The following is a 10,705-nucleotide window of genomic DNA, read 5'->3' as shown; positions in this document are numbered from 1 at the left end:
CGCAAAGGCGATAGTTTTGCATCCGTTTTCGATCTTGCGAAATTGAAATATCGATGAAAAATTCAATTTTAGGTGGGTTACTGCGGAATTTTCGAATTTTTGCTGAGGTTCTAGATGCACATGGCCTCCTACTGATCCCCCAATGGGTTGATATTGCATTCGTTAAATTGAGATGCAAAGTGGAATTTAAAACTTTAACGGAAAGGCTATAGCCTTGCAGCCGTTTTCGATCTCGCAAAATTAAAACATCGAAGAAAATCTCAATTTTGGGTGGGTTACTGCCGGAATATTCGAATTTTAATTAGGTTCTAGACGCCCATGGCCTCCTACTGATCCTCCAATGGGTTGATATTGCATTCGGAAAATTGACATGTAAAGTAGAATTTGAAAATTTTACGCTAAAGGCTATAGTCTTGCAGCCGTTTTCGATGTTGCAAAAAAAATATCGATGAAAAAATAAATTTTGGGTGGTTTACTGCCGGAATATTCGAATTCAATTAGGTTCTAGACCCCCATGACCTCCTACTGAACCCCCAATGGGTTGATATTGCATTCTCATAACTAACGTTAAAACCAGAAATGAAAAATCGACGGAAAGGCTATAGCCTTGCAGCCGTTTTCGATCTCGCGAAATCAAAATATCGGTGAAAATCTCAATTTTGGGTGGGTTATTGCCGGAAATAATCCGGTTCTAGAGAAATAGCCTTGCACCCATTTTAAATTTGCAAAATTTACAATTCGAGTAAAACAACATTGTTTGAACGGTTTCTGCCGGAATATTATAATTTGACATTTTGAACCTCAATACATCTTATCGATCGCCGATGGGTAAAATGAAATTTGTAATAACAAGCGACTTTTGCAAACTTGAAGTGGCCAATACAAAATCTTACTCGTGGTATTCTGCTCGGTCTGTATTCTAAGTTTCTGCCACTCTTCGTATAACTGGAGCGAAATGGTGAAATCTTGTTGTTGGTGCAGATGTGGTTGCCTCTGCGGTATAACAAGCAAATAACTCTTGTTTGTGTTAAATTTACCAATCTAAAAATTTAAAATATAAGCTTGGAGTTAGTTAAAATTGTAACGTTTATTTTGTTCATAAATGTAACATTACGTTCTGTCAATTTCGAAGAGAAGCTTTCCTTTCGCAAATTTCCTCTATTAAATCACGTAAATGTTTTTTTTATTTACAAGAGCCGCGGGCCATCAAAAATGTTACACACCGAGTTTGCCACAACAGAACGATAAAAGATCACGAGTATGACAATTAAATGTGTAAACCCGAACCTTTTCACCCTTGGTCGCTTGCTTGTGCTAACTGCAATAAACTGAGAAGACGCCAGAACATATTGTCTGTCATTGGGAGGTGATTTGACTGCTTGGGATGTGAAAAACGCCGCGATTGGGAAGTAATTCAATACTTTAGCTTAATATACTGTCGATTCGTGCAAGCAGGTTAAATTACATTAGAATTTATACACCAATGGTCAAGAAAATTTGGATTAATAATCCGAAACAAGTTAATAAAAAAACGAGCTAAAGGCGAATCACTAAAATAATAGAAAAAAAAGAAACACTTTTAACTGACCCTACATTTAATGTTATACTCGACTTGTAATCTCATAAAACACTTTAAATTTGTGCAATATTTTTTCGTAAAAGCGTTGTTTTTTGCAAGTGTTATCATCAACGATTAACTTCTCCACCGCCGTCAAAATGTTACTGGTTTGGAATGTGTAATATTAAACAACAGGAAGTTTGGCAATACATCGACGGTGTGCCAGAGACAGAAAACAACACGAATTTCGAACCTGGTGAACCAAACGACAACCAGGAGCCGAATGTGGAGAGTTAGCTGGCTCAAAAACTTTTCAAATAGACGATTTACATTGCAGTACCACTAAGATTGCGATATGAGAACGACTGTACTAAGTGCAAATAACTGATATATTTAGACTTGTGCATGCCAGTTGTCATTAAATGCTGTTCGGATTCGTTACCGCGCGTATATAACTTGATTAAAAGCAGTTTCGCGGAAAAATGCCTACATTAAATTCACCATAAAAAGTCTGTTTGCTAACACCAGATTGTGTAAAAAAACACAAACACCTCCTTTCATCTTGGCATGCTTGACATTATGAAAAGCCAATACAATCCTTTAATTGATGCTATACTGTCTGTTATAAATGGTAAACAAACTAATTCACATGTTTATAAAATAGTAACAGAAAAAGTTTTAGTTTCACATGTAAAATTTTGTTCATCTAATTTCTTACCTTTATTCTCTTTGGTACATTTCTCTTTGGTGAGTACTTTGGTAATTTATTTCCATATCCAACCAGAGCAGATTGAAGGTAATGAAAAAATCAGACCACATTCATCATGTATCACATTCATCAAGACTGAAGCAGCAGCTATCAAATAAGTTACAATTAGTGCAATACAGAAGACTCCACAGAAAACATAATAACTAAGATTACAAGACTATGACACGCTAAACCAGCTACAATCAGTATATATGTAGTTATTGTAGCTTACTTGCTGGCCAAAAACTAAGATAACATCAGCAAGCAACAGCAACACACACAAAAAGTTACTGCTATGTTCTCTGGCTCACTGCAAAACAATTAACTGGAACAGCGTGAGTACCTACAGCACGTCTTGTGCTTGCGGCTGATAAACAAAACGAAACAAAAAATGTAAACATCAAACCTTGTCAAACATTTTTTTCATTTTCGTTCTAGTAATTTATTTTAAAAGAAAGTAATAAACCAAAAAAATATCAGCATTATACCAAAACTATAAAAAAAAACAATAAACAGGGATTGGAAATATCAACGCAACTTGCCTCTCCGTGACTTTGGGCGCTATGCCACAAATAAATTGACTTTGATCCCGAAATTTCGTTTAGGTTTTCTGTTGTTTGTGGTGTAAGCCTGCAAATAGTCCACAAAACTTGCTACGCTGCATTATAAATAAAATAAGCCGCGTCGACAATAACTGCCTAATCGTGTTTTTTAAGTAGATTCCACCAGAGAAAAGTTTTTACACCAGTAAGACTTATTTAACTTTATGCATCTGCACACACAATACGTTAGTGCAAGTATCAGCCAAACATATTCCGCGAAAATATCCAACTGTTTCTAACACAAAGGTTGGAACCGTCAAACTTCAGAGTCAGTAATTTGCAACAACACCAATCGCCTTTAAGATGAAACCCAGGTTACTAAATTACAATAGTTAAAGAGTTTCCTATCTCTGTTGTTTTAATATACGACGGGCATATATTTTAAATGTAGGCTAATCGTCGTTGTTTACGATTTTATAATAGTCATGTGAAATGCAGATACGAGTTCTCAATCCCATTCATTTTTTTCGTATTTTTTAGTTTCAAACTTGACTTTTAAATGAAATGCCTCAAGCGCAAGAAAATACAAGCAATTCAAAACCCACAATTCGTAATTAATAATAAAAACGATATGGTGTAGGCTACTATTATTTTTGGTAAACTATGCAAAAACAAGCCACGAAACATGCTGTGTCAGCCACGAAACATGCTGTGCAAGACCAAAAACTTTTATCTAATTTATCAGTATGAAAAATGTCTGTTTATGCACATTACTTAAATTTAAACCCATAAACTGAAAATAGGTTTGGATGTGAGCAAAAACGATTAACCGCAAAAAAACTGCCCGCTTGCAACATGTTATAACAAAACATCCAACGCACTAACCAGTCAATCACTTAGCATTGCTTATAAAATTAACATCCTAAATAACCGCAAAACATTTTATTTAAACGACCATATCAACACGTTTTATAAATACAACTAATATTTAGTTAAATATTAGGGATTAATTTGTTACATAGTAGAAGCAATATGTTATTCCAAATTTCCTACTTTAGTTTCAGATTGCTTTAAACATCTGTTTCCATATCCAAATAGAATAGCTTGCAGGAAACAGAAACATTACTTACAGCATTTCATCAAGGCTACATCTCTTTATGTCCAAAGTGCACAAGTTACAGCAGCACCCAGAAACATAATATCCAGGATAACATTAGGACTACGACACCTTAAACCAGATTAAGGAAGTACAGATAAGTAGTTATTGCAGCCTACTGGTTAGACGGAAACGAAACATTATACATAACATCAGTAAACATCATCTTTCAACACACACAAGAGGTTGCTACAGCTCTCTGGGTCACTGCGAAACAAATGGCATGTAAACTAGAACTGAGTGCGCACCTGTGGAAACACTCCTGCCTGAAGCTGAAACAAAATAAAAAAAGGCTGCCGGAAGGCCAATCGGGTCAAAGGTTGCCGGTTTTGCTGCGTGTAGTGAATTGTGCATCCAAGCAGCGGAACTGAGGGTTTTCTTGACCGACACTTTCAAGAGCAGTTGGGCAAAAGTTACATAAAAATTACAAACATTTACATTAGGTTAAGCATCAATGACCGCTAGATGGTCTGTATTTCAATCGTGCAAATAGAAAGACTGAAGATATATTAAAGTTTTAAAAAGCTAACAAATAATATTTACACACAAGATAACGGTTAATAAAGCTCGCGTTGACGAATATTCTAGAAAATGCAGCGTATTTATTAAGACGATAATGACAACCAAGTTTGCTTTAACATTGTGATGCACTTTAGTGTGTATTGTATATGAACTGGTGATGTCACTACCTCCAGTTAAAATTCAAATTATTTTATTTGTGTGAGGCCGCTGATCTGTTTTTAATTAAGTCTTTGACAGAATATTCTTTTTTAATAGCTTCCCTTTACTACCATGCCAAATCAAGATGTTTCAAACTGCAGGAAATAAAAAAACTGAATAAGAAATAACACTGTAGCATTTGCTACTTGGTACCTCATTTTCTGAATATACTTTTTTGCCTAAAATTGATTAACCGAAACACGAAACATATTTGCCTTTAAGACATAGTAAGTCTTTTCTCCCTTTTCTCTCACAAAAAAACATTTCTAGAAAATTTTACTTGCACATATTGATCAGCGGTGATTATACAAAAATAAACGCACAGCAAGCACAAAATAGTGAATACTAATATGATTAAAATGCGGCTGCAAATGGCTATTTCAATTTTGGTTATATGTCACTTCAGTAACTTTACACACAGCTGCGAAAACCGTGGTGAAATAGGAAATTTCCGCGTGAAAATCACTAAATCGGTCACTGTTGTATTTTATTTTATTTATTTTACTGGTGGGAGCTAGTTTCGTTATATTGTTAATTTAAGGTTCTTTCACAGATTGCGTGGTAGTTTTGACCACAATCATCGTCGTCCATTTGAAAGTTATTCTCCCGCTGCAATCTCGCGCAATCCGCATCGCCATTCGAGTCGTTCGGTTCGCCATCACCGAAATCCGTGTTTGCGGTTGTCACGTTAACGCCGTCAACATATTTCCAAATTCCTTCCTGATCGATGTCGGATAAACCGATCCAGTAGTGGACATCGGGACCGGGACGTACCAAATTTTCGATAATCGAGCTGCAGAAACGACATTTCGGTTAACTGTATATTCCTGTACTCCAAGGTAAACGGTTTCTTTTCAGTCAAATTACGTTAAAGACTTAAAGCATGAAACAAATCTGGGGGGTTTAATTTACAATATGAGGTTAAAAACAAATCTGGTGCAAAACTGATGCTAAAACAAACCATGTCGGCTAAAAGCGACATGGCACAAAATTATTGGTATATTTAAGGCCTCACTAAAACCGTACATTGCCGGGTTTACGAATGCCTATAGTATCTGCTCTCTAACTTGTTGCCGATTTAGAAGAGTTTCTCAGGAAACAGTAAGCGTAGTGAGTAGGCAATGGTAAAAACTGATCAAACTCAGCTTACTACATTTCCTTATTGCGCATGGTAAGGGGCCACTGATACCTAGAACAACATACTTGCGAGTCGATGCGTTTCTCATGCCCCAAGTGGCGAGATCTCCGCCGATTGACTGACAATATGATCTTGAGTCAGCCCAGGTCATTGCAGTGGTAGTCAATATATGATCTTCAATAACTGTCAGTAGATAAGTAGTTTTAAACGACCAAGCCATTCTATATTATGTCAAAATATTTGTATGACAAGCTACATTGAACCGAAAACGATAAATCAATGCGGAAATTTTAACTTTGTTTTCTTAACTCAATAAAATTTACCTCTAAAAGACAGTTAAAATATAGTTTGAAGGAATACCTGTCTCACAGTTGTTCCCCATGTACCAGACAGTACAAGAACATGTGTAATCTGTGATGGTATCCGCACATGTCCCGCTGTTCTGACAAAGACCAGGGTTGGAGGCGCAAAAATTTGGTTCTAAAAGTAGGGAGTGGTCATTTGTTATTTTGCTCAGAGAAGTCAGGCACTGAAAAAGTAGGCTACAGCAACGTTTACCGCTTAACTTACCGCATTGTGTTCCATTTCCTGTATAATTCCCCTTGCATGAACATTTGAAACTACCCGCTGTGTTGATACAAGTTGCGTGTTGATGGCAGTTATGTCTTTCACTCGTACATTCGTTGATGTCTGCACATAAAACACGAAAAACCATTTGGCACGTTACTTAGCGATCAATATGTCTGCAAATCCAATTTACCTGTTTCGCAATGCTGACCAGTGTAGCCATCAAGGCACGAAGTTGTAACTGATTTCGGTATCAAAGCACGTTGCTCCATTTTGACATATTTCGATATTTTGCGTGCAATAGTCAGGAACTGAAGGGCATAAGAGACTAAAAAAATATTAAGCTTAATTGAAATAACCATCAAGTATACAAATACCATTTGGAAGGGTGAGAATGAAATAATTGTCAGTTACCACATTGCCTGCCATTTCCTGTGTAGTTTGCGTCGCATGAACATTGGAAACTACCCACTGTGTTAATACAAGTTGCGTGTTGGTGGCAGTTGTGTGATCGAGTTGTGCACTCGTCGATATCTGAATAAACGTTGCATACATAATAATCTGGGCGCAACACTGAGAAACAAGTTGCTTACCAATTTCACAGTCTTCTCCATTGGTCCCTGGTAGACAGGAACAGAATTCTGCATTGATTCCCGACAAACATTGACCTTCGTTAAGTGTTTTCCTCTGAAAAATGTAAAACGATTGAAAAGTGTATATAACTTCTTTGTGGTACTTAGTATTGTAGCGTTGTATAGTAAGCCAGTCCATAATGTTGTTAATATCTGTAAAGGGTAAATAAAAGCGAAAAAATCTACAAAAACATACCAACAAAGTAAAATGAACTGCGCAAAATTTCACTTGACTGCGTTTCTTTACTTTCACGCAAATAAAACGTCACCGCACCTCCGCTATCTGAAAACAAAATGAAGTTATATGTATTAGAAACAAACAAAACACAATCTACGAACCAGTTAAAATTCCTTCCTTAATAGCAGCCGCACAAACAGACGAATTGCTGTTGTACAGATTTGTCCCACACACGTAGTTGGAACGACAACCGAAAGGACAAACTATATCAGTCACTGAAAATTCTGAGTTACCCTTTGTGCTGCATTTCACTACGCAAACAAACAACAACAAAATATGGTATTTGCCCCGAAATGCATACGAAGTTGTTACTTTGAAATGAATATGTAGATGTGGCAGAAACACATGATTCGCTGGTTACGCCAAATCTTGTTGTGCCTTCATACATGGGAAGTGGGTCGCTTTGAAACACTTTAAAATATCCTCCTTCGCCTAAAATATAATTTTACCACTATTCAAAGTTTTCTTTGTTGCAATGCAAATATATGCTAAACAGAACAAAACGCTCACTAATTTAACACAAAATTTGCAAGGTAATGCATGGGTTTATTGTGTGATACGTTGTGGTCAAATGAGACGACTTACTGTCCATCAGTCCAGCGTGCATCGCAGCAAGACACAGAGGACCGCTGGCGTAGTCGTCAGTTCCACATAAATCTGAATGTTGCATCCAGCAACCGCCGGGACAAATCACTCTTGTGATCGAGTGTTTCAAATCCGACAGCTTAGTGTCGCATGTGGCTAAACACAAATTAGATTTTTCTATTCATCATGTTACACTTTGCAGTAAAATGTTACACTAGAATTTTTACAGTGTAATTTTGACAACTCGCGTGCACTACATAAACGTGCCTTGCAGTAACATTTATTGATGTTGCCATAAGTAAGTTAAATATGAGAAAAAACGATTTTACTTGCTTTTAGTTGTACCTTGCAGGGATATACTTCCTTGAAAAAACGATAAAATCTGCACCAGCAAAACGTAAATACCAATAACCCAATTTAGTGACTTATCCATTATAAAAATGCTGTAGTCTCAAAATTACACAACTGTATTAGTCTAAAGATTTCCTATAGTATGAAAGGTCACTCTTGTCACATATGTCTCTAGCTGCCACCTTTGCAAAAAGGTAGTGTACAAAATCTTGCATACTAGCTACAGGGTATATTAGTTGCTAATTAAAAAGTTCGTAAACCAGTAGGTAGGTAACCCAAACTCGAAGTTTATAAATCAAATTCGTTTTGCCTCAATACAAAGAAATACTAAAGCATGGCGGCATTTCGCAAAACACATAAAATAACAATCATGTTTTTTAAGCCAATTTACAGCTAAATATAAGCAAACAGCTAACATTATTTACGATCAAAAAAAAACCCCAATACCGCGGAAATCGACTAAATAACAGACAAACGAGTCTTAAATGGGCATTAGGTTAATGACCAACGTCTGACTCACTTTGGGTCAAAGAGTTAAATATCGTTTAAAAAACGCTTTACCGTTTTAACAGGTTGTGAACCTTCTATTTTTGTCTACATATAAAAGCCATTTAGCAGTTGGCTAAATTCAGATCAGTGCATTTTCTATCTAAATGTCAGATAAATTGTAAACGAAAAGTAGCAACACTGTTAGTCACAGTATAACAAGCTAATACACGTCATTTCAAGAAGAGTAAAAACATTTTGTAACAACTATCTTGCATTGACAATCATACTCAAAGACCTGGTGAAAGAAACAAATTAAGATTAACGCCAAATTGGCCGAGTGTTTAGCGCAACAGCCTTGTGATCACACGGTCATAGGTTCTAATCCTATCTCGGTTGCTTGTGTTTCCCTGAGCAAGAAACTTAAGCGGCATTGCTCCAACCCAGTGGTTCCCGGATGGGTTGAAATAAATTGAAGTCACCAAAATCAAATAAAAAATGATCAACGGATATGCAATAAAACAGGCAGCTCGACAGCGGACTCATTGTGAGCATAACGCATTCAGGCGTTGCCCGCCCACCGAGGATAAACATGCAACAAACAAACAAACAGATGTAGTCCAAAAGTACATTTGAAATCCAAGTGTCTCTGACGGCCGCACAACTTTAGTCATTGGGCCGGATGAGGCCCGCGGGCAGTAGGTTGCCTACCCCTGTCGTATATGCACGTTACAAGTTGTAATTTACAACATACCGTGGAGTCGAAACGCAGATTCCTCAGTTTCTTCTTTTACATCAGTTTCAAAACGCAGTCAGGATAAAAGTCATCGACTAAACTTGTCCACAGTCGACTTTGGTGCATCGATTGCACAACGCCAGGTTGTACTGCAACATAAACCAAGAGAATCATGACAAAGTTTGGAACAATATATATATGCTGCAGAATGTAGTATACGTTAATTGTGGGTAACTAGTAGTAATTAATGGGTAACAGCATGGATTAGAAATAAAACCCTTTATTATTCACAGTAAAACAAAGAGAGATGTGTAGCGACCCTGTAATTCTCTACATGCATAGGACGCGAAGCGAACCTTTTTCTTTATTGTCTCGTGTTGTCTTTTTTCTTTTTATGTGCGGTGTTGTGGCTCTCGCGTCATTCGATTAACTTGTTGTTTTCCGGCGGATTGTCAAAAAGGTCAATTAACCGACCTGCCGTGTCCTGATCCAATGCCGACAGAACGTAATAGTATTTCGTGATGTCCGCAGTGATATTTCTTAAAGCAAATTGTGCCTCTGCTTGATGAAACCATACCATTGGCTGAGCTGACCAAAAGGTTGGTAACTTTATGGCAACTGGGTTTTGAGATTCTGTGCTCATGTTATCACGTCGGTGGTCACCAATGAGGCGACGTACACTTTATTTGAACAAGTTAATCAAATGAATAAAAAGGAATGTTAACTTAACTTCGGGTATTTGGAGTTGTCATCTATTCATATTTCCATGAATTGAAGATCTTTCTTGTTTTCAGAGGACTATACACGTGCAAAAACGCAGATGTAAGAAGAATAGACTGTTTGACGCAGCACAGTGAGAACAAGCAATGTAGACCGTTTTTTTAACCAAGCCTTCGTGAATACAAAAGATGTCAGCAAATAAATAAAGTTTATGGTGAGTCAAAACATTACTTACCTACAACAGATGTTCGTATTTTCTACAACAGATGTTCGTGTTTGTTTAATAAATGTATTTTGTTTTTATAACGTCTTTGCTGCTTAAATATAATTGTTTTTAATTGCCTCGTGAGGGGGTAAATAGACCAGTACTTACAAAAGTCGCAAAATGTACTTTGCATTTAAGCTGTTAAACTAAATAGTTTTATGGGTCAAAATTTCAGTTTTCAGGAAAACTGCGTGACCCATCATTCAATGTTTTTCCCACGATTATGTAATCATAGCGCTTTTCAGGATTGGTTTTGGAATTAA

The 10,705-nt window shown here is 36.8% G+C and overlaps 1 long non-coding RNA gene and 1 pseudogene across 2 annotated transcripts; both read right to left on the bottom strand.

Moving 5' to 3' along the window:
* Positions 1-425: 425 nt before the first annotated feature.
* On the bottom strand, positions 426-4,071 carry LOC145218754 (uncharacterized). Its single transcript, XR_013857723.1, has 3 exons — positions 3,979-4,071; positions 2,277-2,414; positions 426-993 (listed from the first exon to the last, which is right to left on the bottom strand). It is a non-coding gene; the product is annotated as an uncharacterized LOC145218754 (long non-coding RNA).
* Positions 4,072-4,983: 912 nt separating this feature from the next.
* Positions 4,984-10,261, bottom strand: LOC145219202 (uncharacterized; annotated as a pseudogene). The gene is made up of 12 exons (XR_013857882.1): positions 9,476-10,261; positions 7,885-8,040; positions 7,612-7,731; positions 7,401-7,550; positions 7,258-7,344; positions 7,023-7,116; positions 6,844-6,963; positions 6,623-6,757; positions 6,433-6,552; positions 6,223-6,342; positions 5,928-6,045; positions 4,984-5,517 (listed from the first exon to the last, which is right to left on the bottom strand). The product of XR_013857882.1 is annotated as an uncharacterized LOC145219202 (transcript).
* Between the last annotated feature and the right edge of the window lie 444 nt (positions 10,262-10,705).

This window comes from Phallusia mammillata, chromosome 3, assembly GCF_965637545.1.
Source record: "Phallusia mammillata chromosome 3, kaPhaMamm4.hap1.1, whole genome shotgun sequence".
Lineage (NCBI taxonomy): Eukaryota > Metazoa > Chordata > Ascidiacea > Phlebobranchia > Ascidiidae > Phallusia > Phallusia mammillata.
The sequence above is the reverse complement of the archived record's forward strand: the minus strand, read 5'-3'. Positions and strand labels throughout refer to the sequence as shown.